This window comes from Myotis daubentonii, chromosome 2 (genome assembly GCF_963259705.1).
Source record: "Myotis daubentonii chromosome 2, mMyoDau2.1, whole genome shotgun sequence".
NCBI lineage: Eukaryota > Metazoa > Chordata > Mammalia > Chiroptera > Vespertilionidae > Myotis > Myotis daubentonii.
The window spans coordinates 131,168,823-131,177,003 of NC_081841.1; the positions used below are offsets into that span (position 1 = coordinate 131,168,823).

Genomic DNA, 8,181 nt, shown 5'->3' on the forward strand with positions numbered 1-8,181 from the left:
CAAGGAACAGAGTTAAAACATCTGTTATTTAATGAAAATCTCCCTATCACTGTAACATCAGGTATATATTAAAAATCAAGCATGTATCTTGCTTGAAAGTTTTAAGCAAAACAATTCTTGCCCCTACTAAATGGTAGAAATCTTTAAAAGGTATACTTTTAAAGAATGGATACTGTCACCAAATTGTGATATTATAGAAAGTGTTATTTTAGCAATTATGAATGCAACCTATATAAATTTGTTAAAAAGTAATAATACTTTAAACCATTAAACCTAGAAAATAGAGAATAACACAAAATAGAAGCTATTAACAATGTGACCACAGTATTGGAAAGAATATCATATTTGCTCACATCAGCATAATCAGAATTATGAGGTTAAAACTATAAATCATTTACCCCTAACAAAAGTAATTATAATGAAACTGATAAGTTTAGTAGCCATTCAAAATAGGATAATTGACACCAAAAAATATATGGCATTTTTAAAATGAGAAAACTTGTTGGAATCTAGGTGAAGAAGAGAAATAGTGTTTAGCTAAATTTTAAGTTGGAAAGTATGCTGTCTTGGCTAGCCTTAGAAATAGTTCCCAGACCCTGCGTTCCCTCTCCCACAATACCCTGTGCTCTTTATTTCCAACTTGTTGGGCAGGATGGCTCCTGCAAAATGGGCAGCAAGAAGAAGAAGGGCCGCTCTGCCATCAACCAGGTGGTGACCAGAGAGCACACCATCAACATCCACAAGCATCCACAGCGTGGGTTTCAAGAAGCGTGCCCCTCGGGCTCTCAGGAGGTTTGGAAATTTGCCATGAAGGAGATGGGGACTCCAGACGAGTGCATTGACAGCAGGTTCAACAAAGCTGTCTGGGCCAAAGGAATAAGGAATGTCCCATATCGTATCCAGGTACGTTTGTCCAGAAAACGTAATGAGGATGAAGATTCACCAAATAAGCTATATAATTGGTCACCTATGTGCCTATCACCACTTTCAAAAATCTACAGACCATTAATGTGGACAAGAACTAGTGCTGATGGTTGAATAAAGTTATACAACTGCAACCCCCCGCTGCCCGCCTCCCCCCCCCCCCCGCCAAAAAAACAAAACAAACAAACAAAAAAACCAGAAATAGTTCACCCAAAAAACTAAGTGTAGAACACTGGAAAGTTATTTCATTCCTGTGAGCCTCAGTTGTCCTATCTCTGACATAAGAACAATAATATAAATCTTTCCCTGGCTTCTGTTGCTCAGTGGTTAGAGTGTTGGCCTTTGGACCGAAGGGTCACAGGTTCAATTTCTGGTCAAGGGCATGTGCCTGGGTTGCAGGTTCAATCCAGCCCCAGGTTGGAAGTAGGGGCATGTATCTCTCTCTCTCTCTCTCTCTCTCTCTCTCTCTCTCTCTCTCTCTCTCTTCCTTCCCCTACTCCCTCCTTTCACTCTCTCTAAAAATAATAATAATATAAATCCTAAGTATTTCATATCTATATATATAAAAGGCCAATATGCTAAGTGTCCGACAATTTGTCCAGTCACTATGATGGGCACTGACCACCAGGGGACAGACGCTCAACACAGGAGCTGCCATGATGCACACTGGCCATTTACAGAGAAGTGTCACCACGGACCTGGTGCCCACAAAGCAACACTCAGCTTCCCCCAAGTGGGACACAGGCTCCGCCACCACCCTGGAGTGACAGCCCACCAAATAGCAGCCAACATTGCCGAGACCCCATGGCCCAAAATGCTGCCCATAGCCCAGCCCAGCCCAGAAACAGTGGGCGCTGGGTAATACATCACATAGCAACGTCTGGCTTCCTCTCCCTAGCAACTAGCCTCCTTGGAGTTTCTTCAGCCCAGGAACACAACTTGCTTTATAGCCAGGTGGAAACATTTTATACTCTAACCAAATGTCTGTGAAGCATTTTTCCATGCCTCATCTCATTTGATCCTCACAGAAGTCCTGGAGTAGGTAGGTAATAGACTTAGTGGAATCCTATTTTCTTTTCATTAGCCAGAAAATGGAGATTTAGAAATCTGAGAAACTTGACCCAACTGAAAAGAAGAAAGAATGGTGGACCTTGAAAATGAGTTCAGGTTTTCTCACTGAGCAGAATATAGTCAAACTCTGCTGCAGTTACATATTTTACCCTTTGTTCTCCCTGAGAGATCTACAATGATAATATACTTCATGTTGATATTTACTGCTGTGTTGCTGACAATTAACTGAAAGAGAAGTTGGGGTGTTTCACTGGGCTGGAAAAAGTTTAGCTAAATCAGGAAGCAGGTCTAATTAAGCAAGTTTATTCTATGTATATAAATGGCTAAGTTGACTCACGCATGTGTGATATAAAGCTCTCGCTGGCACCAATCACACACGTGTGTTTCAATCTGTATTGTCAATCATGAATTTGGTTGACATGTCTATTATAGAGAAAGGGCGAATAGTGATATTAAAATATTTCTTTTAATTAATTTCCTTTCAATGTGCATGAATTCATGCACCAGGCCACTAGTATATTGTATAAGGAAAAAACTGAGTTAAAAAGCAAAGATCATTATTTATTATTAATTTCCATATCAAGAGTAGTGTTTGCTAAAATAAGTGGCATTCATTCTGACATCATTAATAAAATAAGGATGGAAAATGGATGTCTACTTTAGTGGATCCATTTGGTTGTCACCCAGAATCCATTTCTCTCTTTCCCCATTCAAGCAGTACTCAAAGTCTCTGGGGAACCACATGTCACTTATTACCAGTCATATGTTTTCTGTCAGACCAGATTATCTTATTTCTAATCACTCTGACCATAATAATTAGCACAGAGATGAGTACATAACTTTATAACAGATGAGCACAAATTTAATCAGAGCCAACAATATATGACATTTTCCAAGACTTTGAGGAATAAAAACAAACACTATGTTAAAACCTTAGTAATAAGAAATTACAAAGCCCTACCATTTCCCCCTTGACTTAAACTATCCATACAAATAATTTAGAAAATAATTTAAGAAAACAAAACAATGAGGTACCATCACTTTATCCTTTGTTTTGTTGATGATAGCCCTTCTGACAGGTGTGAGATGGTACCTCATTGTTGTTTTGATTTGCATCTCTCAGATGATAAGTGACTTTGAGCATGTTTTCATATGTCTCTTGGTCTTATGTCTTCTTACAAAAAGTATCTACTTAGATCTGTTTCCCAATTTTTTGGTTGGATTGTTTGTCTTTCTTTTGTTAAGTTGCATGAGTTCCCCGTAAATGTTGGAGATTAAACCCTTATTGAAGATATCGTTGGCAAATATGTTCTCCCATGCAGTGGGCTTTCTTGTTGTTTTGTTGATGGTTTCTTTTGCTGTGCAGAAGCTTTTTATTTTGATGTAGTCCCATTTGTTTATTTTCCCTTTAGTTTCCATTGCCCTAGGATCTGTGTTGGTGAAGATATTGCTTTGGCATATATCTGAGATCTTGCTGCCTGTGGATTCCTCTAGTATTTTTAGGTTTCCCATCTTATGTTTAAGTCCTTTATCTATTTTGAGTTTATTTTTGTGTATGATGTAAGTTGCTGATCTAGTTTCATTTTTTTTGCATGTGTGTGAGCAAGTTTCCCAGCACCATTTATTGAAGAGACTGTCTTGACTCCATTGTATGTTCTTGCCTCCTTTGTCAAATATTGATTGAGCACAGTGGTTTGGGTTGATTTCTGGGTTCTCTATTCTATTCCATTGGTCTATATGTCTGTTCTTGTGCCAGTACCAGGCAGTTTTGAGAACAGTGGCTTTGTAATTCATCTTGGTATCTGGTATTGAGATCCCTCCGACTTTGATGTTCTTTCTCAGGATCGCTTCAGCTATTCTTTTTTGTTTGTTTGTTTGTTTTTAAATATATTTTATTGGTGTTTTTTACAGAGAGGAAGGGAGAGGGGTAGAGAGTTAGAAACATCAATGAGAGAGAAACATCCATCAGCTGCCTCCTGCACACTCCCTACTGGGTATGTGCCCGCAACCAAAGTACATGTCCTTGACCGAAATCGAACCTGGGACCCTTGAGTCCACAGGCTGATGCTCTATCCACTGAGCCAAACCGGTTAGGGAATTGTTTTGTTTTGTTTTTTATTCCAGAGGAATTTTTGGAGAGTTCTTTCTAGATCTATGAAATATGCCATTGGTATTATAATGGGGAGTGCATTGAATTTATAGATTGCTTTGGGTAGTATGGACATTTTAATGATGTTGATTCTACCAATCCATGAACACAGTATGTTCTTCCATCTGTTTATGTCTTCCTCTATCTCTTCTTTCAACGTCTTGTTTTCTGAGTACAGGTTTTTTACCTCCTTAGTTAAGTTTATTCCTAGGTATCTTAATTTTTTGTGTGCAAAGGTAAATGAAATTATTTTTGTAATTTCTCTTTCTGTAAGTTCACTATTGGTGTATAAAAATGCCATAGATTTCTTGGCATTAATTTTGTATCTTGCTACATTGCCGAATTTGTTTATTAAGTCTAATAATTTTTTGATGGAGTCTTTAGGGTTTTCCATGTACAATATCATGTCATCTGCAAATTATGACAATTTTACTTCTTTCCCAATTTGGATGCCTTTTACTTCTTCTTCTTGTATGAACACTATGGCTAGAACTTTTAGTACTATGTTGAACAGGAGTGGTGAAAGCGGGCATCCTGTCTTCTTCCTGTTCATAAGGGAAATGGTTTTAGTTTTTGACCATTGAGTATGATGTTGGCTGTAGGTTTGTCATATAAGGCTTTTATTATGTTGAGGTATGATCCTTCTATTTTCACTTTTCTGAACGTTTTTGTCAGAAAAGGGTGCTGGACTTTGTCAAATGCCTTTTCTGCATCAATCGCTATGATTATGTGATTTTTGTCTCTCAATTTGTTTATGTGATGTATCATGTTTATTGATTTGTGGATATTGTACCAGCCTTGCATCCCTGGAATAAATCCCACTTGGTCATGGTGTATAATTTTTCTATTTTTTTGTTGAGGATTTTAGCATCTATGTTCATCAGGGATATTGGCCTGGAAATCTCTTTCTTTGTGGTGTCTTTATCTGGTTTTGGGATTAGGGTAATGCTGGCTTCATAGAAAGAGCTTGGAAGTAGCCTGCCTCTTGAATTTTTTGGAATAGTCTGAGAAAGACTGGTTTTAATTCTTCTTTGAATGTCTGGTAAAACTCCCCTGTGAAGCCATCTGGTCCAGGGCTTTTGTTTGCTGTAAACTTTTTGATTACTGTTTCAATTTCATCAGTAGTTATCAGCCTATTCAGGCTTTTTGATTCTTCCTGGTTGAGTTTTGTAAGCTAGTATTTTTTCTAGGAATGTGTCCATTTCATCAAGGTTGTCCAGTTTTTTTGGAGTAGAGTTGTTCATAGTATTTTTTTTTACAATCCTTTGTATATCAGTAGGGTCAGTTGTTACTTCACCTCTTTCATTTCTGATTTTGTTTATTTGGGTCCTCTCTCTTTGTTTCTTGGTGAGCCTGGCGAGAGGTTCATCAATCTTGTTTATCCTTTCAAAGAACCAGCTCTTGGTTTCATTGATCTTTTGTATTGTTTTCTTGGTCTCTATGTCATTTATTTCTGCTCTGATCTTTATTATCTCCTTCCTTCTGAATACTGTGGGCTTTTCTTGTTGCTCTATTTCTAATTCTTTAAGTTGAAAGGTTAGATAATTTATTACCAGTTTTTCTTGTTTTTTTGAGATAGGCCTGTATAGCTATGAACTTCCCTCTCAGGACTGCTTTCATTGTGTCCCATAGATTTTGGGTTGTTGTGTTTTCATCGTCATTTGTCTCCATGATGATTTTTATTTCTTCTTTGATCTCTTTGGTAACCCAATAATTGTTTAATAGCATGTTATTTAGCCTCCAAGTGTTTGATTTTTTTCATTGTTTTTATTGTAGTTGATTTCTAGTTTTATGCGATTGTGATCTGAGAAGATGCTTGTTATTATTTCTATCGTCTTGAATTTGAAGGGACTTTACCTGTGTCCTAATATGTGGTGTATCTTTGAAAATGCCCTGTGTGCACTTGAGAAGAATGTATATTCTATAGCTTTGGGGGTGAAATATTCTGAAGATGTCAATTAATTCCATCTGATCTAGTGAGTCATTTAGGATTGCTGTTTCTTTGCTGATTTTTTGTTTAGAAGATTTATCCAGTGGTGTCGGTGGGGTATTAAAGTCCCCTACTATGACTGTATTGCTATCTATCTCTCCCTTGATATCTTTCAGAAGTTGTTTTATGTATTTGGGTGCTCCTGTATTGGGTGCATACATGTTTACCAGAGTTATATCTTCTTGTTGAATTGCTCCCTTTAGTATTTTGTAGTGGCTTTCCTTATCTTATGGCCTTTACTTTGAGGTCTATTTTGTCAGATATAAGTATCACAATCCCAGCTTTTTTCTCATTTCCATTTTCCTGACAAATTTTTTCCAACCCTTCACTCTCAGTCTGTGTGAATCCTTTGTTCTGAGGTGGGTGTCTTGCAGACAGCAAATATATGGTTCATGTTTTCTTATCCATTCAGCTACCCTATGTCTCTTTATTGTTCATTTAATCCATTTATGCTTGATGTTATTATTGATAAGTACTTGTTTGTTGTCATTTTTATTCTTAATGTTTGTGTTTCTTCTTGCATTTCTGTTTCTTCTTTTTATAGCAGTCCATTTAGCATTTCTTGCATTGCTGGCTTGGTAGTAATAAACTCTCTTAGCCCTTTTCTCTCTGTGAAGCTCCACCTTTAATTTTGAATGATAGACTTGCTGGGTATATTATTCTTGGATTCAGTCCCTTGCTTTGCATCACTTTGTATACTTCATTCCATTCCCTTCCAGCCTGGTGTGTTTCTGTTGAAAAATCACTTGATATTCTAATAGGAGCTCCCTTGTAAGTAACTTTCTGTCTCTCTCTGGCAGCCTTTAAGATTCTTTGTAGCTGGTGTTTGACAATTTAATTATGATATGTGTTGGTGTTGGTCTTTTGGGGTTCATCTTGTTTGGGACTCTGTGTGCTTCTTGGATTTGTATAGATTTTTTCTTGCCAATATCAGGGAAGTTTTCTGTCATTATTTCTTCAAACAGGTTTTCTATTCCTTGCTTTTCTTCCTCTCCTTCTGGTACCCCTATTATACAAATGTTTTTTCGTTTTGTGTTGTCCCAAAGCTCCCTTAGGCTCTCTTCTTGATTTTTAAATCTTCTTTCCAATTGCTGTTGTATTTGTGTGTTTTTTCCTACCTTGTCTTCTAATTTGCTGATGCGGTCCTCAGCCTCTTGTAGTCTACTGTTTAAGCCTTTCATTGTGTTCTTTATTGAAACTATGTCATTCTTCATCTATTCTTGGTTCCTTTTCATGTTGGTGACATTCTCATTCAGCTCCTATAATTCTCATTGAGTTGTGTGTATTTGTCATCCAGCCGTTTGAGCATCCTTATAACCATTACTCTGACTTCTTTCTCTGATATGTTGCTAACCTCTGTTTCATTTAACTCTGTTTCTGGTGATTTTTCTTTTTCTTTCCCTGTGGCTAGATAGGCTCTGGGTGCCTCCTTGTTGGAAATGTGCGACTGTGGCAGTGAGTTTGCCAGTGCAGACCTCTGACACACTCTGAGGGGCCCTGGCACTAAAGATGCGTTGAGTTGTCTGTGGGCAGTTATTCAGGAAGAGGGAATTTAGAATTTCTACTGTGAGGCAGTGAGCCCTTTTCTGTTCAAAATCACTCCCAGCAGGGGTTCACAGCAACATCCAAGAGCTGCCTATGGAGTGATGGAAGTCTGTGTGCTGGAAACACGCAAATGTTGGAAATGCGCGAATGTTGGAAACGCACGAATGTGGTGGAAAGGGGGGAAGTTGCACTTACTGCTGTGGGAGCGGTGCACCTTTGGAGGTGGAGGTCGTAGGGTCTGCGGGTGGGGCAGCAGGATTTTGGCTGGAGTAGTTGCTAGGTCATGGGCAGTGTCCAAGGCCTGTCTGGGTGGTGGTGCTGATGAGTTCCTAGAAGAGGCTGCTCTCCCCTTTAAGATGGTGTGTGCCCTGTGCCCGAGTCCCGCAGTCTGGGGAGTGCCCACAGTGGTGGTAGTCTCTCCCTGTCCCAGAGAGCCTGGTCTGCCAGCCTCTGCTGCTCCTGCCAGATTAAACTGTCCCTCCCTCACTCACACACACACCAC

The 8,181-nt window shown here is 38.6% G+C and overlaps 1 pseudogene; it reads left to right on the forward strand.

Annotated features, from left to right (window-relative positions):
* Positions 1-652: 652 nt before the first annotated feature.
* LOC132226331 (large ribosomal subunit protein eL31-like) lies at positions 653-1,025 on the forward strand (annotated as a pseudogene).
* Positions 1,026-8,181: the final 7,156 nt, after the last annotated feature.